The sequence below is a fragment of the Artemia sp. Qi Xiang Cuo genome, chromosome 12, assembly GCF_049724085.1.
Source record: "Artemia sp. Qi Xiang Cuo chromosome 12, ASM4972408v1, whole genome shotgun sequence".
NCBI lineage: Eukaryota > Metazoa > Arthropoda > Branchiopoda > Anostraca > Artemiidae > Artemia > Artemia sp. Qi Xiang Cuo.
In genome coordinates, this window is record NC_142805.1 from 41,311,550 (window position 1) to 41,334,725 (window position 23,176).

The 23,176-nt window shown below is 34.3% G+C and overlaps 1 protein-coding gene across 5 annotated transcripts in view; it reads left to right on the top strand.

Moving 5' to 3' along the window:
- Nucleotides 1-23,176, top strand: part of LOC148946124 (sodium-driven chloride bicarbonate exchanger-like) — a 184,890-nt gene that overhangs the window by 23,561 nt on the left and 138,153 nt on the right. Inside the window, exon 1 of one of the 5 annotated variants that reach the window (XM_089098137.1) lies at nucleotides 2,202-2,315. The exons of the other annotated variants lie outside the window; for them this stretch is intronic. The gene's annotated coding sequence lies outside the window, so the exon portion shown is untranslated. Of the gene's footprint in view, nucleotides 1-2,201; nucleotides 2,316-23,176 lie in introns of those variants that run through there. 5 annotated transcript variants of the gene reach the window in all.

The window sequence follows — 23,176 nt, forward strand, 5'->3', positions numbered from 1 at the left end:
AAAGTTCTATTTGCAACTTTGGCAAGTTTCTTATGGATCTTGGGACCCTCTTTGGCACCAGAACGTTCTTCAGAAATCTTTTTGAATCGAGCGTCATTTGCCGTGTCTTCTTTTAATCTTTTACCTTTGTGCTTTTCCGGAGAAGCCTTCCGCTTTGTGTCATGGATTTTTGTGGGGCTCTGAGAGCAAGATTTTTCGTTCCTAGGACTAATCTCAGGGCTCCGAGAACCATATCAAGCACGAGTTTGAAACTCTGGGCTCCGAGAGTCATTTGTTTGATCGCTATCACTCTCACTTGAGAGTATTCTGCGACGCGAATGAGCTTTATATTGCCTGCCACGCCTCTCATGATCGTAATCTTCATCGACTAAATTGTCCAACAATCCAATCACTAACTCCCTATCACTCATTATTTAATTTGGTCTGAATCAAAGCGAATGCTAATGTCAACTAGTTTTGTTTTGGTCAATCGAGGCGATTGCAAAGGTTATCTCAGTTGAACTCGAAGGCGGAGCTAAGGCGCTCCTTTTGGAATAGAATTGATATTTTTCATTTTTCTTTTTGCCTCCTTTTTGAATGTTCTTTGTAATGTTGTCTGACAAGGACTGTGGATGCTCTGGGAGGTCTAATTCCCTGATCAGCCGAATATTATTGCTATTTTTATCACTATATCTTTATTTTTTCCAAATAAGCGCAAAATATTCACTTGCCTTTTCTCACTCAATAGTTTCAGGAAAGTCCATTAATTAAATAATTTTCAAATTGATAGCTGTATACTTCGTATGTTTCAACTTTGAGAACACTTGCTCACATAAGTATTAGTTTACTTTCAAGGGCTCAAGAAGCTTATGCCGGGCTGCAGAAAATCACGAACGTATAGGTCTCATAGGAACTAAACTAATATTGGAGACTGGATTAAGAATTGAAATAGAATGAAACTTTTTTGCAGAAATTTGCTCATACAAAAGGAAGTGCATCCAGTCATAGATATATGCTGATTTACAGCAGTAGAGATTTACAGCAGTAGAAATCGTTAAATGCATCCTTACATGCATGTTGATTCAAGAATGTACAGCAGCGATTTTTTTTAGCCTTTTTCAGTTGCAATAGAGCTTTATAATGTTAAACGTAACTTGAAAATTTTTAACGTTTCCTTCAATTTTTTTCTATGTTCATGACATTCAAAAAATAGACATTGTTTAATAGTTCCCTTTTCTTCGTGGACAACCTAAACATTTTCATGGACCACAGGTTGGCGACCGCTGTTTTAAAAGATCTTTGGATAGCCTAGGCTTAGTTCAACATTGCATAACTCTCTTGAATCATGTAGCCTACAGAGGGTGTTTGGGATGAAACTGAATCTGGAAAACTACCAATACCTCTAGATACCCTTTTTAGAGCCTTTAACAATTTACTGTACAGTGTCATAGACTAAAACTCCTGGAGGTATTAGAGCAAGGTCAACATTAGTCCTTTTGAGGAAGCATGGATCAGAATTTTTCTTCAAAGAAAAGGCTTTTGTTGGATTTGATATATATTTAAGTCTTTACTGTAGAAGTGGAAATATAAAGTCTATAAAAGAGAGAAGGTTGACAAGTGCTTGCTCTTGCCTAGACCGTGCTCCTCACCAATTTATCTTGCCCGTTTTTGAGCTGCTTTTTAGGTATAGAAATTATTGGAAGTGGTTGTCTGTTGCTACAGCAATCAACAATTTGCACCTTCTGAAGCACCTTCTTTGGCCTGAAGCACCAATTTGCACCTTCTTTGGTTCCATATTTTTTTTGATAATTTTCGATGATTTTTTCCGCGTTTTTTTTTTAAATTTGGCACCCGCTACTAGCAAAACTGCGTAACTACTTATGTTTATTTTCATTGAAAATTGATTCCCTAATTTTTTGGCTTTTCTAATTTTTAAGCCATATATGGGTCGTAAGTTTCCACCACAGTTTATATAATTCCACCACAAATTAGTTCTAATTATATAAACTGTGGTTTCCAAATAACAAATTTAAAGAATCAGATTTCATTTTTACTCTCCTTTGTACTTATAACTGAAAAAAAAAACGTTTAATTTGTATTGCAGTTCGTTCCAACCAGCTAAGCTAAGAATTAAATTCTGCGTTTTGGAGTTACCAGGAGACCAATTGATGCGCATTCTCCGATACCTACCAGTATATCCATATTTAATTTTCAATGCTTTTCAAAGACTTAGTGGTAAATGTGAAAATGTCATTTTCTGAGGTTTATATACTCAAATATACTTTGTACAGTGGATTAATGTGTCTTTAGTGTTCTCAGTTTGGATTACTTTCAAGGTAATCTAAATCTATTATGACATTTCCTATGCTGATTCTTGTCTGAAACTGTACTAAGATTGAAAATTGTTAATTTGTTTTGTATTATTTGCTCTTATGAATTGACTCGTCAAAGTAAAGGCAATTTTAGAGATCTATCTTCAGAAAGAAAAATTGAAAGAGTCTATGATTTATAGAACAGTCAAAATACGATTAGACCTTGAACAAATTGCAACTGAAATGATTTTCATACCATTCGATAGAGAAAAATTCGCTTATTAACACGTCCAAAATCAGCATCGCTACCCCGAGCCAAAACGGGTAAAATTTGCCCTTAAAGTACGGAGGAAGGGGCAAAAAAGCTAAATTTTATATCTTGGTAATATACAGAAAGGGATGTCTGTTATTGGGTTGTTTAGGTTGTAGAAAACGAAAATGAAGGTAAAAAGCTCCGTCACCAATATTACAGGGATATTTTTTTACATTCCCTATTAGAGTTTGAAGTGAGAGGAGTAAAGCCCGAAATTAAAGTCATAATTTTGTTATAATTTAAGTCATAATTTTGAGTTTTTTGAAGGGGAATAATTAAAAAGAAAGTTTTTGTGGCAAGATAAAATTTGCAGATAAGAATCTAAATATTCGATTACTTAAATAAGTAAAAAAAATAATTAATTAATTTCCTTTTTGAATTTTGAATTTTATATCCTATTTTAGTGAATAAAGTTTCCTTTCTTTGATCTGACGATCGTTTCAACTGTATCTTGGGTTTTTCTGTATTTTCTTAAGTTTTTGTTTGCAATGAGTTGTTTCCGGTTTCTCTTCTTAGGTGAGGCACATAAGCTTTTGATGTTGCTCCACTTCTTAGAAAAGTCCCATCTCGAATTCCGCAGATATAGTTGAGTTTCTGAGTAACAACTTCTTTACCTTCAGTAAATGCATCAACAAAAATATTAACAGACTTTTTTTTTTTAGTTTATTTATTTATTTTTATTTTTTTTTTTGGGGGGGGGGTCTTCTTAGCTCATTTTAATGGTTATCTCTTGCTATGAGCCGATGCAGTTGGGTGATCACTATAACACATGCAGTTGTCATCTTTCTGGCAACTGCCTTTTTCACACGGGCGACTGTGCCCTTGTTTTGCCTTAGACGAAATATTCAAAAGATTTTTATTCTTTGCAACCAACATCTTGTTCAGCTGCAGAAGTTTCTTTTTCTTCACTGAGGGTCTTTACAGCAGGAAGAGATGACACTTCCTTGGTGGACATCTCGGTGGAATCTTTCTTTGATTCCTTTATAATTATATAGGTTTAGCGTTTGCTTCTTATTTTCAGCTGCATCGGTTCCACATAAAGATCAAGATTCTCCCTTGACTGATCTTGTTTGTATTAATTAAAAAAACTATTTCCACAAAATAAGTTTTTCAAAAAAAAGTAAAGAACTGCATTAAAACAAAAATGAACAAAAATAGAATCAAATAATCTACCAAGCGTACAACTACCACAAATCAGTATCAATAAATAAATGAAACCCAAGACAAACAGAAATTAAAATAAATAATAGAGTCAAACACAAAACGAACAGAAATTAAAATAAATAACAGTGTCAAACTCAAAACGAGCTTAAATTAATCTGAGTAGGATTATAACCTTATGCTTTCTAAAAGCCAGAATATAATTTGTACTTTACTGAAAAAATTCAATTGAATTTACTGAAAAAAATCTGCATTGTCAGTTTAATATACATATGCTGATATTTATTTGTTAAAATCTTATTTAATTTTTGATTTCTTAAAGTTACAAAAGTGAAAACTTTAAAAAAAAATTTTTCAGTAGAGTAAAAATTATATTTTGGCTTTTAAAAAACATGGGGTTTAGAACCCTACTCATATTAATTTCTGCTCGTTTTGAGATTGACTCTGTTATTTATTTTAATTTCTGTTTGTTTTGGGTTTAATTAATTTTTTGATACTGATTTGTGGTAGTTGTATGCTTGGTAGATTATTTGATTCTATTTTTGTTCATTTTTGGTTTAATGCAGTTCTTTACTTTTTCTGAAAAACTCATTTGGAAAAAGTGCTTTTAAGTAATTTGGTTTCATTTTATATTGACATAGTGTTTTTGAGGGAGAAAGACTGAGCCTTTTATAAAGTTAAACAACCATCCCTTCCACAAAAACCTTAAATACCCCCTGGGCAATCCTTGCTCCTAATCTCTGGGGTTTGTTTCAACCCTAAAAGTCTTGTTATGTGATATTTAGACTATTTTGAATATAATGCCTGTTTCAAAATTTCTATTAGATGCATGTCGGGACAATACGACGTGTGTGTGTGTGTGTGTGGGGGGGGGGGGTAGCTGCCCTCCAATCACTTTTGACTATTAAACAGAGCACTAGATCGTCTGATTACCAATCCAATGAGCCCCTCCGAAGTTTATATGACCACGCTTTCTATAAAAACCTTCCCAGGGCATAACTTATATAGGCCTAACTTATGTTCCCAGGGCATAACTTATATAGGCCTAACTTATGTTCCCAGGGCATAACTTATCACTTTTGCCGTGAGGGCTGGGGAGATTTTTTATTCTCAAAAACATAATTTCCAGACCTTTCTGATATGCTGAACAAAATGGCTATCTCAAAATTTTGATTGTACGTGTTTGGGGAAATGATGGGCAGGGGGGAGGGGGGGTTATTTGCCCTCTGATCGTTTTTAACTAATCAAAAAGGAACTAATCCTCTCAATTTCGAATCAAATGAGCCCTTTTTGAAGCTTCTACGACAAAACTTTCTATGAAAACCTTATATGCCCCAAGGGCATAGCTTAGGACCCTTGTCTTAAGGGCTATTGGGGGAGGGTTGTCATCTTAAAAGACATAATTTCCAGACCTTTCAACTACGTTGAACAACATAACCATATCAAAATGTTGATCGGAAATGTTTGGGAAACTGATGGGGCGGGGGTGATTCTCCCTCCGATTACTTTCTACTATTAAAAATGAAAATGACCCTCGCAATTTCCAATCCAATGACCCCTTTATGAAGTTTTTACGACAACGCTTTGTATAATCAATCAATCAATCAATTTATTCAACCAATAAATTTATGACAAAAACACATCAACATAGAATAAGGCTCTATGGTAGAAGTAAGGCTCTATGGTCAGGAAAAAAAACATTATATCATATAAAAATATTAAATGCCCCCAGGGCATAACTTACAATCTTAGCCCTGAGGGCTGTGGGGGTGTGTGTCATACTCAAAAACATAGTTTACGGACCCTTCAACTACGTTCAACAAAATGGCTATATCAAAATGTTAATCGGAAGTGTTTGGGGAAATGATGGGCGTGGGGAGGGGGGGGCATTTGCCCTCCAATCGGTTTTGACTATTAATAAGGGTACTAGCCATCGCAATTCCCAATTGAATTAGCCCTTTTTGAAGTTTCTATGACAACGCATTCTATAAAAAACCTTATATGCCCCAAGGCCATAACTTACAACCTTTGCCCTAGGGGCTGTGGGGGGTTTATCATACTCAAAGACATAATTTGTGGACCTGTAAACTACGTTGAACAAAATGGTTATCTCAAAATTTTGATTGAATATGTTCGGGAAAATGGTGGGCGTGAGAATTGGTTAATTGCCCTCTAATCACTTTCGACTATTAAAAAGGGCTCTAGCCCTTTCAATATCCAATCGAATGATCCCTTTTTGAAGTTTTTACGACAATGCTATCTATAAAAACCTTATATGCCCCCAAACTACGTTGAACAAAATGGTTATCTCAAAAATTTGATTGGATGTGTTTGGACAAATGGTGGGCGTAAGAGGGGGGATTGTTGCCCTCCAATCACTTTCGACGATTAAAAAGAGCACTAGCTATCTCAATTTCCAATTGAATGTACACTTTTTGTAGTTTCTACAACACCGCTTTCTGTAAAAACCTTATATGCCCCCAGGGTATAATTTACAACCCTTACCCGGGGGGCTGTGGGGGGGGTGTCATCCTTAAAGACCTAATTTCTTTAACTTTCAAATACGTTGAAAAAAATGGTCATCTCAAAATTTTGATTGGATGTGTTTGGGGAAATGGTGGGAGTGAGAGGGGGGTTTGTTACCCTCCAATCATTTTCTGCTTTTAAAAAAGGGCATTAGCCCTTTCAATTTCCAATCGGATGAGGCCTTTTTGAAGTTTCTACGAATTCTCTTTCATTTCAGTCAATTTTTCAAACTATTGTAGCTGGTGATGATGAAGATACTTCTAGTAATTTTGATATCCCAAAAAATCAATATATATTTATGAATGAGCTGGTAAGGAAAAATGTAAATACAAGTAGGATGTCGTTTTGGACTTGCCGGGGTTGGAGGACTGCGCAGGATGTGATTTAAACTTTTTTGTCGGATTCAGATACAGATATTTTAGGCCTATGTGAAACTTTTTTAGATGATTTTTCAATTTAAAATATACATGTAAAAGATTACCAATTTTTTCACATCGGTCGGAAAAGACAAAAACAAGGGGGTCTAGGTGTTTTAATTAAAAATTGCATACCAGCACGTATAAGGATTGATTTTTTGCCAATGAATATTGAAATGATTTTTGAATCTTGTGTAGTTGAATGCTCTTTTCCAAATAATCGGAAGTTTTTAATTGCAGTTATTTACCGTACTCCGTCATCCAGCCAGATAGAATTTAAAAATTATTTTGAAAGTATGTTGGATAAATTAGCTAGCCTTAATACTCCCTATTTAGTTATGGGTGATTTTAATATTGATTTAATGAAACTCCTATCTGCAGATCAGAATAGAATAGATAGAAATATTTTGCAGTTTTTGGAGGGCCCACTATCTTATGGACTAAACCCCGTATATTTTGTGCCCTCTAGAATAGCTGATACATCATTTTCACTTATTGATAATATTTTTTCACCTTATAGTGCTGTTAATACATTTGTTATTCCTGATGATTCATCTGACCACTGTATAATTATGTCTGATTTTCTTATAAATTTTCCGCATAATAAAAAAATCAAACCAAGCGTAGAGATTTTTCACATAAAAATGTGTTAAGGTTAAAAGAAGGGCTTGGTGATGTTGATTGGAGTCCTGTAATTGATGAGAAGGATCCGAACCAATCATTAGATAAATTTTATTATATTATGAATGAAAAGCTTGATCTCTTTTGCCCATATAAGAGCCCGAGAGGAAAGAAACTTACCCCAAAAAAACCTTGGATAAATGAATCACTTTTGAGATCTATTAATGAGAAAAATCGTTTATATAAAATTAGAATAAAATATCCCACGGAAATAAATATCACGCGTTTTAAAAATTATAAGAATATGCTGGTAAGGATCCTTAGAGTAAGTGAAAGACTTTATTATGAAAAGTCTTTTCGAAATTCAGATTCCCCTAGAAAAACTTGGAGTTTGACTAATGATAAAATTGGAAGAAATAAAAAGTTGTTACACCCTGAAGTGTTATTTGATATTAATGGTAAAGAATTTAGAGGACCACAAGCTGTTGCTAAGAAGTTTAGTGAATATTTTGCTAGTATTGGATCATCTGTTGTTTCAGGAGAAGTTGACCTTTCTTCCCCAAGGTCGCATAAAAAATATCTACCGCCCACTGAAGATACGAGCATATTTATGGCCCCGGTTACTTTTGCAGAATTTCAAAAGGTCATTAAGAATTTAAAAAATGGTAATTCATTGAGATATGATGAATTTTCAACTAATTTGCTGAAAAATATTGCAGGTGTAATTTTTGAACCATTGCTTCATATTTTAAATTTATGTATTTTCTCAGGTACATTTCCTAAAAGATGGAAAATTGCACGTGTAATACCATTGCATAAAAAAGGAGATAAATCTGACACAAATAATTATCGTCCTATTGCAATTTTATCACCGTTGTCTAAAGTATTGGAAAAAATTTTTAAAGGAAGGATTACTAATTATCTAGATAAAATAATTTTTTTTTCCAAATATCAGTTTGGATTTAGGGCAGGCCATTCGACGGAACAAGCAGTTGCAGCTCTTGTATTAGTAATAAATAACTGCTTAGATAGTAATTATCATGTATCTACTGTTTTTTATGATGTTAAAAAAGCATTTGATACTTTAAACCATGAAATTCTTTTTGATAAAATGGAAAATTCCGGTATAAGAGGGAAAGGACTAGAAATAATAAGATCATACCTTTATGGACGTAAAATCGTGGTAGATGTTGATGGACATATGTCTAGTTTAAATGATCTTGATGATATTGGTGTCCCACAAGGATCGGTATTAGATCCGCTTTTATTTTTGATGTATATTAATTATCTTCCACGATGTATGCAGGGAAATAATGGTCTTGCAATTTTATTTTCAGGTGACACAGCTGTTTATGTTAAAGCGAAGGATTCATCTACATTGATTCAAAATTTGTTTAACACTGTTAGTTCAGTTAATCGATGGTTTGTTTCTAATTATTTAGTACCGAATTTTGAGAAGACTGAATTTATGGTTTTTGGTCATTCAAAACGTGCTAGTAAAAAAATTTCATGTCAGGAGCTTCAAGTTGGTGAGCATAAAATGCGTAGAGTTCAATCGTATCGTTATTTAGGAGTTTTTATTGATCCCCTTTTGTCATTTCAAACTCATATTGATCATTTAAGGGTGAAACTTTCGCAAAATATTGGGTCTATGTATCGTTTGCAACGTGTTTCTCCATTTTCAATTTTAAAAATAATTTATCATTCTTTGATTGCTCCTTATTTAAATTATTGCACAATTATTTATTTAAATACTTTTTGGACGCATATAAAACCCCTACAGATCCTTCAAAACAAAGCAGTGAGAATACTTGGAAATTTTTTACATCGTCCATCAAAACTTAGAGATGCATCGGAAAATGAAACATTATTTCTTTTCTTGAATTTATTAGATCTGAAACATGTAAGAGAACTTAATATATCAATATGGCATTTTAAAATACAAGATCCTAGTAGTTATTTTTATGAAAAATCTCTGTTGATTCTGCCCCCTCCTTCGGCTCTTAGGTGTTCTGGAACATATCGAATTTCCTTTGTTAATTGTGAAAGATCTAGATTTTCAATTAGATACCAAATACCATTTATTTCAAATAAATATAGGCTGAAAGATAGAATTCAAATTGAGGCATCATTTCGGCAAATATCAGTTCTAAGGAAGAAAATTTTAAAATTATGTATTGACCTGTGATGGTGGAATAGAAATTTTTTTTATTATTATTATTATTTTTTTTTTTTATATTTGTTACCCATGTTGGGATAGAATTCCGTGCCTCACTTGTCCAGCGTTTGTTTTCTTATGTTTTTTTTTTTTTTTTTTTTTTTTTTTTTTTTTTTTCAATTTTACGAGCTTTGCTCTCTGTTGGGGGTATACGTTTTTTGTTATGTTATGTTTTGTATTTTATGTTATGTATGGTATACCAGATAAATAAATAAATACGCCTAAAATGCCCCAAGTGCATAACTTACAACCCTTGCCCCGAGGGTTGGGGGGGGTTATCATCCTCAAAGACCTAATTTCCAAATCTTTCAACTCCGTTGAACAAAATGGATGTATCAAAATTTTATTGCATGAGTTTGGGGAAATGGTGGGCGTAAGAGTGGGGTTAGTTACCCTCCAATCGCTTTTGACTATTAAAAAGGGCACTAGCACTTTCAATTTCCAATTGAATACTTCTCAATAGTAACTGAAACTTTAAAAAACAGAATTTTGATATCAATAGATACATCGAAGAATTGGTTTATTGTGCTGATTCCAAACATATAAGATTCACTAAGTTTAGTGTTACCATCAAAAGCAACAAGCCTGAAAAAATTGGCTTGATTTTTGAAAACAGGGAGAAACACCCCCGGAACGTCAAGGAATCTAATTGAAAATCGTACCATCAGATTCAGTGTATCAGAGAACCCTACTGTAGAGGTTTCAAGTTCCCATCTGAAAAAATGTGGAATTTTATATTTTTGTGCCAGAAGAAAGATCACGGATGCGTGTTCATTTGTTTTTTTTTTCCTTCCCAGGGGTGATCGTATCAAACTAGTGGTCCTAGAAGGTCGGAAGAGGAACCGTTTGAATGGATCAAAAGGCAAATCAAAAGACATTAGGCGTACCCAGGCTATCAGAATATCGTATTTGTAATGCCCTGGGATCGGCTTGGGGTAGACCGTTTCGGTTCGGCTGAAGAAAGGACCCACAATTCTATTATGAAAAGCATAAAACTTTTATCCGTAAGTCCCTGGACCAACGGGGCTCCATAAATGGGCCCGAAACATGTTTCGTCTCTATCGGGCTTCAAACTTACAGGGCGTGCTGACAGGACCAGGTTGATCTTAATGAAGCCGACATATTATGAATTTTGATTGTATCGAAATGTGACAGTTGAAATTGTTTTTCTCTGATTGGCTTCAAATTAAAAGGCATGGATGTCTAAAGCAAGGATGTCCCCTTGGTTATGCGAATGAAGGCAAACCCTAAAAATTGGTCTCTTGAATTCTTGACGAAAGACAATACAAGAAATAATAATTTTCTTTTCCGAATGGCTTCAAACTTACAGGGTTTGTAAACATGGCCAAGGGCAGTTCAATTATGACATAGAATGTTTAAAAATAATAATAAAAAAGGGCTGTATTGACTGTTTGACTATACTGAAGTTTGTTTTGTCGTCAATCCGTTTACAGGCTACTGGGCAAGTATACTGGGCAGAACGGACCTATGAGGAGAAAATAGTAGGAAAACAATTGGGTCATGTTGATTTACGACACTCCAGAATTGGCTGAGCATTGTTTTTCTCTGGTCGGTTCGAAACTTTCAGGGTAAGTAGACAACAAGCTCAGGTCCAAAAATTTGGTTGTATCGATTTTGCAGCGAGGAAAATTGGATTTTTGCCCCCCCCCCACATGAATATTACAAAGAAAAAGTAAAGTGAAAAACATGTAAAGTTAGAATAAGTCAGGACACTGTAAATGGGGCTATGATAGGTTTCCGAAGTATCAAACAGTTCGCGGTAACGAACTGTAAGTAAGGAGTGACCCGGCTCAATGGTAACCGAAACTCTAAAAAACGGAATTTTGATACCAATAGATACATCAAAAGAATCAGATTTTAATTCTGAATTCAAATATACAAGTTTCATCACGTTTAATCTTACCTATCAAAAGTGACGCGCCTGAGAACATTTGGCTGATTTTCGAAAAAGGGGAGAAACATCCCCTAGATGCTATAGAGTAATATTGAAAATCACATTATCATATTAAGCACATCAGAGAAACCCACTGTCGTAGTTTTAAGCTTCTACCTGCAAAAATGTGGAATTTTCTATTTTTTGCCAGAAGAAAGATCACGGATGCGTGTTTATTTTTTTTTTCCAGGGTTGATCGTATCGACCCAGTGGTCCTAGAATATTGTAGGAGGGTTCATTAGAATGGAAATTTAAAGTTCTAGTGTCCTTTTTAAGTGACCAAAAAATGGAGGGCAACTAGGCCCCCTCCCACGTTCATTTTTTCCCAAAGTCACCGGATCAAAATTTTGAGATAGCCATTTTGTTCAGCGTGGTCGAAAATATTATAACTATGTCTTTTAGGATGACTTAATCCCACGAAGCCCCCAGGGGGAGGGCTGAAAGTTATGAACTTTACCCAATGTTAACATATAGTATTGGTTATTGGGAAGTATACCGACGTTTTCAGGGGGAATTTTTTCTGGTAGTGGGGGGTGGGTGTGGGTCGGGGGTTATATGCTTTTCACGAAGGAAGTTTTCATGGGGGACGGGACATGACTATGAAGGGGGTGCCGGATTTCCCATCATTATTTAAAACAAAAATCAGAAATTAAATATAAAAAATAAGTTTTTCAACTGAAAGTAAGGAGTAACATCAAAACTTAAGACGAACAAAAAATATTAGCTATATGATAGGGTTCACCTTCTAGTCAATGCCTCGCTCTTTAAGCCAAAGATTTTTTAGTACTTTCATAAGAGCTATTTATTCTAATTAACGGCCTTTGTGATTAAGGGGTCATTTTTAAAGAATTGGAACAAAATTCGAACTTTAGCTTAAAGAGCAAGGTATTGACTAGGGTTACGTAAGTTAATTTGCAAATTACGTCATAACCAAATTTAAAGACATCAATTTATAAAAATAAGATAGAATATGTTATGCAATTATTTTTTACATTTTAAATGAATAAGTAAGCCAACGACGAACAGAAACTAAATTTGCAACACCTAAAAAACGATAAGAAATTAAATTTAAAAACAATAAGTTTGTTATTACGAAAGGAAAGAGTGTTATTAAAACTTAAAACGAACAGAAATTATTCTATATACGAAAGGGGCTGTCCCCTCCTCAGCGCCTCGCTCTTTACGCAAAAGTTTGACTATGTCTCACAACTTTATTTTTTAAAACAATAAAAAGCTCTAGCGTAAAGAGCGAGGCGTTGAGGATGGGACAGTCCCTTTCATATACGGAATAATTTCTGTTCGTTTTAAGTTTTAATGTTGGTCCTTACTTTCAGTTTAAAAAACTTGTTTTTTTTGTTTAATCTTTATTAAGAACGACTTTTTTTGGATGTGTTTCTTGATTTCAGGTGCCTCCCTGAAAACTTGTGCAAAACCTTTAACAGACGTAGTTGTGGATTTGTTGTCAAACAAAACACAAAATGAACAAAAATAGAATCAAATAATCTACCGAGCTTACAACTTTCACAAATCTTTATCAATAAATAAATTAAATCAAAAACAAACAGAAATTAAAATAAATAACAGAGTCAAACTCAAAACGAGCAGAAATTCATATGAACAGGGTTCTAAACCCCATGCTTCTAAAAGCCAGAATATAATTTGTACTTTACTGAAAAAATTCAAATGAATTTATAGAAAAAAATGTGCATTGTCAGTTTAAGATACACATGCTGATATTTATTCCTTAAAATCTTAATTAATTTTTGATTTCTTAAAGTTACAAAAGTCAAAACTTTTGAAGAATTTATTCTTTTTTTCTATAATCAATTATAAGAAAATTAATCAAGTCAAACGAATAACGAACATAAATTACTATAAACAGGAGTAGTAGAGCTAACGCCCTTTAAGCCAGAGCGTCATTTGTGCTTTACTGAAAACAATTTTAATTTTCAGTTTAAATTTTTCATAGCATCAACAACAACAAAATTATATAACTGGGATAATCAAAGATTACAAATAAAAGTGGTGCCAGCAGTCTTGTTTTCTCCCTCTCAGTACCTCCAAATAGCTTGAATGTCATTTGTATTTCATTGAAAACGATGTGTATTTTGACCAGTGTGCTGTTTACTTGTCAAAACATCGACAACAACAAAAAAGAAAATCATCATAATAACGAAGCTACTGAAAAGAAATAGTGAAAGTAGATGGATTATTTACTATAATGATATTCTTTCCTGGAAGTCTGAGCAATTTTATGCCGCTCTGGGTTTTATAAGGCTTAGTTAGATGAAAATAACCCTACTCCTGTTTGTGGCAATTTCTGTTCATTTTAAGGCTGAATTGATTATTCATTGTAATTTATGTTCTTCGTGGATTTCATTTATTAATTGATAATGATTTCTTTCGTTTTAAGTTTTCGAATTATTATATAATTTCTACTCGTGTCTGGTTATTTAGCTATTTATTTTTCTTTAAAAAACTTCGTTTTTAGAAAAAGTTGTTTGAACTAATTTCTGTTTTAATTGATATTTTTATTGGTTAATAAAACAAAGATTTGTAAAGTTTTTTTTCTTTTTTTTTTCTGCTTAAGAATTTGTTCCCTTGGTTCTAAAATTTTAATCGAGGTGAGTAAATGGCCAAAAATTTTGAAGCGGATCAGCATAAAAAAACAACAAAAAACATTTCGCCCGGAGAATTGATAGAGTCATATTATTTCCCCTAATGAAGTCCTTGATAAGCTCCCTTTGGTAGCCCCAAGTAAAATTAAGAATCTATTTCACCCCTCACCGTCCAATTTCTCCTTAAATTTCAACTGGGTCTTGCAAGTCGTTAATTTCCGTTCCTAAGATATTGGAGATATGCATTTTGATGACCTCGGTGTTTTCTTTCGATGTAACTCGACACTTTTCCAAAATTTGATGTTAAATTACCCCCTTCCCCCGCAGAACAATAAAAGTTCCAATTTAATACCCTAAACCATTCCTAAGAAATTGTATATGCGCCACATTGACAACCTGACAGCGCATAGGGCCTTTTGATTTATTAATTAAAAAAAAAAATCCGAGTTTTTCAAAAAAAAGTAAAGACCATTTTAAAATTAAGCTCAGAAGATACAAATACCTGTTATAATTCAAACTCAAAACAACCATAAATTACTATTAAAGAATAAAGGACATCCAAAACAAACAGATATTAAATAAAAAATCAAAGGAAAAAACATGCAACACGTAATAATATGAATGAATAAATAGATCTTAAAGCGAGTAATGCTTGGATTGAATATGAAAGTCAAGCTTAAAACGACGAAAACAAATATTTTGTTATTGAAGTATAAATGAAACTTAAAACGAACAGACATTAAATAAACAGTCAATGCAAGCAAACATACAATCGATATTAATGTAAATTAATAAATAAATCTTAAAACGAGTGAAACTTAAGTTAAATATGCAAATCAAGCTTGAAACGAACAAGAATCACTACAAACAAGAGTTTGGGTATCGCCTCCTTCTCTCACTGTAAAAGTCTAAAACGCAATGCGTCATCGGCGCTTTACTGAAAACTATATGCATCTTAAACAGTCTTGGAAAGTATAGACAACCTCAAATTGAATATTTGATACATAATGATATTAGTTTTTGAAATATCCATCAGTTCAACAATTTATTTCACTCTAATTTTATTTTTACTTTCAATGCTGTAAGAACTGGAAAAGAAAAGAAAATATTTGTAATATAATTTGTTTTCAGTGAAGCGCCAATGACGCAGTAGGCTTTTGGTTTTTATCATAGGCAGCGCAACAGCGCTGCCTAAGTAAAGAACGATGTAGGCATAACGTATTATTTTTTTTTCGTGGTCTTAGACCAGGGCACTTCGTATCGAAGGTGTTTTCGTAGAAACTTCGAAAAGGGCTCATTCGATCGGAAATTGGAGCGGCTAGTGCCCTGTTTAATAGTCGAAAGTGATTGGAGGGCAACTAGCCCCCCCTTCCGCTCATCATTCCCCCAAACATATCCAATCGTAATTTTGAGATTGCTATTTCGTCCAGTGTAGTTAATTTCAAGACATAAATTATTATTTTGCGGATGTAACTTCCCAAAAGCCTTCCGGGCACGGGTTTTAAGTTACTCCCTGGTGGCATATAAGAACGGTGTTGGCATAATGTATTATTTTTTTTTCTTTAGAGCAGGGCACTGCATATTGAAGAAGTTGTCGTAGAAACTTCGAAAAGGGCTCATTCAATTGGAAATTGGAGTGGCTTGTGCTCTTTTTACTAGTCGAAAGTGATTGGAAGGCAACTAACACCCCTTCTACGCCCATCATTTCCCGAAACACATCCAATCAAAATTTTGAGATAGCCATTTTGTTCAGCGTAGTTGATTTCCACATAGAAATTATGTTTTTTGAGGAGGACACTCCCCCACAGCCTTCAGGGCATGGGTTGTAAGTTATGTCCTGGGGAAATATAAGGTTTTATAGAAAGCGTTGTCGTAGCAACTTCAAAAACGGCTCATTCGATTGGAAATTGAAATGGCTAGTGCCTTTTTTAATAGTCGAAAGTGATTGAAAGGCAACTAACACCCCTACCACGCCCACCATTTCCCCAAACATATCCAATAAAAATTTTAAGAGAGCCATTTTATTCAACGTAGTTTAAAGTTTTGGAAATTAGGGCTTTAAGGATGACAGCCCCCTCCCCCCCACAGCCCTCAGGGTAATGGTTGTTAGTTATGCCCTGGGGGCATATAAGGTTTTTATTGAAAGCGTTGTCATAGAAACTTCAAAAGGGCTCATTCAATTGGAAATTGAAAGGGCTAGGGCCTTTTTTAATAGTTGAAAATGATTGGAGACTGACAATCGCCCCTCTCACGCCCACCATTTTCCCAAACACATCCAATCAAAATTTGGAGATATCCATTTAGTTCAAGGTAGTCGAAAGTTCTGGAAATTAGGTCTTTTAGGATGATAACCCCCCTCAGAGTCCTCAGTGCAAGGGTTGTAAGTCATGCCCTGGGGGCATATAAGGTTTATATAGAAAGTTGTTGTAGAAAGTTGAAAAAGGGCTTATTTGATTGGAAATTGAAATTGCCCTTTTTAATAGTCGAAAGTGAGTGGAGAGTAATTAATCCCCCCTCTCACGCCCACCATTTCCCCAAGAACATTCAATCAAAGTTTATAGATAGCCATTTTGTTCAACGTAGTTGAAAGATCTGGAAATTATGTATTTAACGATGACAAACCCCCCAGAGCCCCCAGGGCAAAGGTTGTAAGTTGCGCCCTGGGAGCATATAAGGTTTTTATAGATATAGTTGTCGTAAAAACTTAAAAAGGGTCTCATTCAATTGGAAATTCATAGGGATAGTGCCTTTTAATAGTAGAAACTAATTTAAGGGTAACTAACCCCCCTCTCACGCCCACCATTCCCCAAACACATCTAATCAAAATTTTCATATAGCCATTTTGTTCAACGTAGTAGAAAGTTCTGGCAATTACGTCTTTGAGGATGACATCCCCCACAGCCCTCAGGGCAAGGGTTTTAAGTTAGGCCCTGGGGGCAAAAAAGGTTTTTATTGAAAGAGTTGTCGTAGAAACTTCAAATGGGCTTATTCGATGGGAAATTGAAAGGGTTAGTACCTTTTTAAATAGTTGAAAGTGATTGGAGAGCAACTAATGCCCCTCTCACACCCACCATTTCCCCAAACACATCCAATCAAAATTTTGAAAGCCATTTTGTTTAACGTAGTTGAAAGTTCTGGAAATTAGGTCTTAGAGGATGACAACCATTCTAACAGCCCTTAAGGTAAGGGTTGTAATTTATGCCCTGGGGGTATATAAGGTGTTTCTAGAAAGCGTTGTCGTAGAAACTCGAAAAGGGCTCATTCGATTGGAAATCGAAAGGCCTAGTGCCCTTTTTAATAGTCGAAAATGATTGGAAGGCTTGACATTTTCAAACAGTTTGTGGTAACGAACTGTAAGTAAGGAGCGACCCGACTCAATAGTAACCAAAACTCTAAAAACCGGCATTTTGATACCAATAGATACATCAATAGAATCAAATTTTTAAGCTGATTTCAAATATATAAGTTTGATTGTTTAGTCTTACCCAACAAGTTACGCACCTGAGAAAATTTGCCTTATTTTCGAAAAAAGCGGGAAACAACCCCTCAAAGTCATAGAATTTTAATGAAAATCACACCATCAGATTCAGCGTATCAGAGAACCCTACTATAGAAGTTTCAAGCTCCTATCTTCAAAAATGTTGAATTTTTGTATTTTTTGCTAGAAGAAAGATCACGGATGCGTGTTTATTTTATTTTTTTTTTTTATTATTATTATTTCCCCAGTGGTGATCGTATCGATCCAGTAGTCCTAGAATATCGTGAGAGAGCTCATCTGAACGGAAATTAGAAGTTCTAGTGCCCTTTTTAAGTGACCAAAAAATTGGAGGGTAACTTGGCCCCCTCCCACGCTCATTTTTTCCAAAGTCACCCAATCAAAATTTTGAGATGACCATTTTGTTCGGCATAGCCGAAAAGCAAGTTATGAACTTTGCCCATTGTTTACATATAGTATTGGTTAATGGGAAGTATAAAGACGTTTCAGGAGGGATTTCTTTCTGGTGGTGGGGGGGGGTCGGAGGAGGGGGTTACGGAGGAGGATCCTTCCGTGGAGGATGTCTCCTTGAGGGAAGGGACATTTCTATGAAAGGGGTGCCGGATTTCCCAGCATTACTCAAAAAACGATCTCAACCAGACTTGTCTGGTACACCTCAAAAACGAATTAAAACTGATAATATAAGCTTTGTTCCCCAGTTTGTCGTAAAGCATCTATCGGAAAACATTGGGAGAGGGCTCATTTGAACAGAAATATAAATATCTAGATTTGTTTTTAGCAACGATCTAGATCGTGCCGCACAAAAGCGCCGTTCTGTTCCAAGTTGTGCCGCCAAAACCTTTCGGCTCAAGTAGAGCCAAAAAGCGAGAGAATGCAAATTCTGAGATAGCTGATCAATATGTCATGGTCTAAAACCCGTAACTGAAAGTTTAAAATTCCAATCTTGAAAAACTAGGAAAATCACATTTTCTTATGGGTAGCACGACAGCTGTGTCACAACATCCGATTGTGTCAGAAACTTAAAACTTTCGTAGAATGGTTTTGGAGCCATGAGAATGAAAATTAGAATATGAGTATAAAAGAAAGAAATTAGCCTTCTATAAACTCGAGATTGTGGCCTTATAATGCAAATTAGGCTATGAGAATCCCCATTATATATATATATATATATATATATATATATATATATATATATATATATATATATATATATATATATATATATATATATATATATATATATATATATATATATATATATATATATATATATATATATATATATATATATATATATATATATATATATATATATATATACAAACATGACTCTATGATAAAATTAGGTAACAGAAGACATCACCCCGAGCAGGGTACTGTTTTTAGCCATTTTATGTCTGAAAAAGATGTCTTAAATCGCAGCTATAACATGGCCAAAATACGACCAATTAGAAATTTTTATATAGCTAGTCAGCTTAAAAAAAAATAAAAAAAAAACTTCTATAAATCCTCATAGCTTTTAAATATTGATTAAAAAAAAGTTTCCAAAAAAGAAGTTCTCCAGAGAAAAGTAAAGAGCCATCTAAGACGAACGGAAATGAAGTCCTACAATAATTCAAACCTAAAACAACCAAAATTAATTTAAATGAATAAATGAAATCGAAAACGAACAGAAATTAAATCAAATACGGTAGCTGCATCAAACATAAAGATAACAAATAGGCTACAACATTAGATGAAAAAATTAGTCCTATAGTGAACGGAAATTGAAATGAATAATCAAGTGAAACTTAAAACAAACAGAAATTACCACAAACAGGAGTAGGGCAACCGTCCCATAAACTTTTTATAGGCCAGAGCGTCATTTAAGCTTTACTGAAAATGATTTGTATTTGAGCAGTGTATTTTTTGTTTGTCATGACATGAACAGCAGCACAGCCAAAAAATAATATCACCAGACTAAAGTGTCCTTTGCATTTTATTAGAAACGGTATGTATTCTGTAAAGTTGTTTTATTTGTTAAAATATCGACGAAAATGAAAAAAACCACTATAATAATCAAGATGAATGGAAACAACTTATGAAAGTACACGGATTGATTAATATCAAATATCAGTAGTTTTGATTTTCTGATGTTATAATTACAAAACAAATATTAAAAAAAAATATATATATAGTTCTGTTTTCAGTAAAGCCCAAATAACGATATGACTTTTGGATGGTTTAGAGGGTGGTAGCTCTACTTCTCTTTGTGGTAATTTCTATTCGTTTTAAGTTTCACTTGATTATTTATCTTAAATTTCTGTTCATTTAGGATTCGGTTAATTTTAGGATCTAATAATTTATGTAATTTTCTTCTCGTTTTCAGTTTCATTTATTCACTGATAGCCATTTCTCTTCATTTTAAGTTCGAATTATTATAGGACTTTATTTCTTTTTGTCTTGGTTTCATTTATTCACTGATAGCCATTTCTCTTCATTTTAAGTTCGAATTATTATAGGACTTTATTTCTTTTTGTCTTGGTTTCATTTATTCACTGATAGCCATTTCTCTTCATTTTAGGTTCAAATTTTTATAGGACTTTATTTGTTTGTCTGGACTTTATTTCTGTCAAAATTTGGATCCAATCTAATAAGATTTTCAGGGGGAACAGGTAGCACTCTCAGGGTATGGGAGTGAGGCTAGTTGCCCTCAGTTCACTTTTGGCTGTTGAAAGGGCATTACAAATTTTAAATTCGAAGCGAATAAGCCCCCTCCCATGTTTCTATGACCATCCTTCCATGAGAAGTAGCCGAAAAATAGTTTTTGACCGTTTGTTTGGGCCGTTTTGGGGAACCAATATTTTCTTTTCTATTTTTCCTTTTGCATTTGGGTCCCCTTATCCCAAAGACTTCTTGCTATTTCTTCGAGCCGATCATCAAAAAAAGACCTCTTTTCTGGCCCCATTTTTTTCTTTAGTTTTTTTTGGGGGGGAGGGGGAAAGTGGTTCCAATGAAAGTGGTAAAGCCTTCCGTGTCTTCTAATTGCAAACCAAATGTTGAGTTTTTAGATGTCTGGATTAGAATATCTGGACTTTTGTACCTGTTTTTTCACTGTCTAAATAAATGGATTTATCCCCATTTGAAAGTTTATTTGTTCGTCTTAGAACGGCAGTGTGGTCTAAGAAAACAACACCTAATTTAAAGGTGTTACGTCGAAAATGGGTCGTATGTATGGGGAAATGAGACCAACCCAGTAAACATCTATAAACTCAACAATTGGTTTGCAATTAGGAGACACGGAAGGCTTTACCACTTTCATTGGAAATTTGTTTTACATTTGGGCAAGATTAAAGACGAAAATTTACATCAAGAACTTTGAATGATCTTCGTCAATGAACTCTCTCTGAAAATAATCTAGTGAATAATCTGGAAGTTCATTATTTTTTTGTTAATGACCCGAAAAATTATTTATTTTGTCGCATATAAATAAGTTAGTTTCAATTTTATTAATTTAGTATTTCTTCTGAAGACGATCGCTGTATATGTAATCGAAATATCTGGACTTATGTACCTGTTTTTTCACTGTCTAAATAAATGGATTTATCCCCATTTGAAAGTTTATTTGTTCGTCTTAGAACGGCAGTGTGATCTAAGAAAACAACACCTAATTTAAAGGTGTTATGTCGAAAATTCAACCTAACCAGGGGAAAAGCTTGTTGGGCCTTTTTCAGACCTCCTACCCCTCTCCCCCCAAAATAATGTGTTTGATTGTTTTGACCCAAAGAATGATCCCTGAAAGTTTAGAGCCAGTTGCACACACAAAAACCACCCTTTTCCTTCATGAAGCTTTTCTTTAAACAATTGGTAATTTGCATTATTTACGGCCCTCGTCCCAGGAATTGTGGTGGTCGTGTAATCACTAGATGTATATTTATTGGACTATCTGACTATTTTAACCACTAAAAAAAGTTTGCTGGAACTTCTAATTCTGATCGAATTATCCCTTTCAAAGTTTCTGTGACCATCCCTTCCATACAAAGCGGCCAAGGGAAAAAATGATTCATTGAATGCTTTCGGTTCTTTACTTTGCCAGCGCAGCTGCTTCGCCTTTGATAATGTTCATATCGAACAGTTCGTGGTAACGAACTATAAGTAAGGCGCGACTCGGCCCAATAGTAACCGAAGCTGAAGCTTTTTATGCTGATTAAATAAAAAAAACAAGTTTTTTTTAACTGAAAGTAAGGAACGACGTTAAAACTTAAAACAAACAGAAATTATTCCGTATATGAAAAGGGCTGTCCCTCCTCAAAGCCTCGCTCTTTACGCTAAAGTTTTTTTTTGTTTTAAAAAAAATAGAGTTGTGAGAGTCAAACTTTAGCGTAAAGAGCGCGGCGTTGAGGAGGGGACATCCCCTTTCGTATACGGAACAATTTCTGTTCGTTTTAAGTTTTACGTCGTTCCTTACTTTCAGTAAAAAAAACTTGTTTTTTTTAAATTTAATTTTTGAACATTTTTGAATTAATGCAGGTTTTGATTTTGGCTCACCGTACATGAATAATGAAAACAAAATTTGCATATTAATTTTACTTTTATTTGGTTAAATGGCTTTCTCGAAACTTGTTTAATTCTATTGACGGACGTTTTTATTAGTAATAAATATACGTAACTTACGAATTAACTTGCGTAACGAACTTCTATATTCATAGATTTTTAATACGTATATTAGGGGTTCGCCCCCTAGTCAATACCTTGCTCTTTAAGCTAAAGTTCGAATTTTGTTCCAATTTTTTAAAAATTACCCCTTAATCACAAATGCCGCTAATTAGAATAAATAGCTCTTATGAAAGTACTAAAAAGTCTTTGGCTTAAACAGTGAGGTATTGACTAGGGGGTGAACCCAATCATATACGTACTATTTTATGTTCGTTTTAAGTTTTGATGCGGTTCCTTACTTTCAGTTGAAAAACTTGTTTTTTTAATTTAATTTCTGATTTTTTCCTTTAATAATGATGGGAAATTCGGCGCCCCCTTCATAGCAATGTCCCTTCCCCCATGAAAACTTCCTTCGTGGAAAGATCCTCCCATATAACTCCCGACCCCCCCCCCACCTACCAGAAAAAATCCCCCCTGAAAATGTCTGTATACTTCCCAATAACCAATACTATATGTTAACATTGGGTAAAGTTCATAACTTTCAGCCCCCACCCCGCCCAGGGACTTAGGGGGATTAAGTCATCCTAAAAGACATTGTTATATTTTAGACCATGCTGAACAAAATGGCTATTTTAAAATTTTGATCGGGTGACTTTGGGAAAAAATGAGCGTAGGAGGGGGCCTAGTTGCCCTCCATTTTTTGGTCACCTAAAAGGGCACTAGAACTTTTAATTTCTGTTCCAATTAACCCTCTCACGATATTCTAGGACTACTGGGTCGATACGATCACCCCTGGGAAAAAAACAAACAAAAAAAAACAAATAAACACGCGTCCGTGATCTTTCTTCTGGCAAAAAATGCAAAATTCCACATTTTTGTAGATAGGTGCTTGAAGCCTCTACAGTAGGGTTCTCTTAAACAATCTGT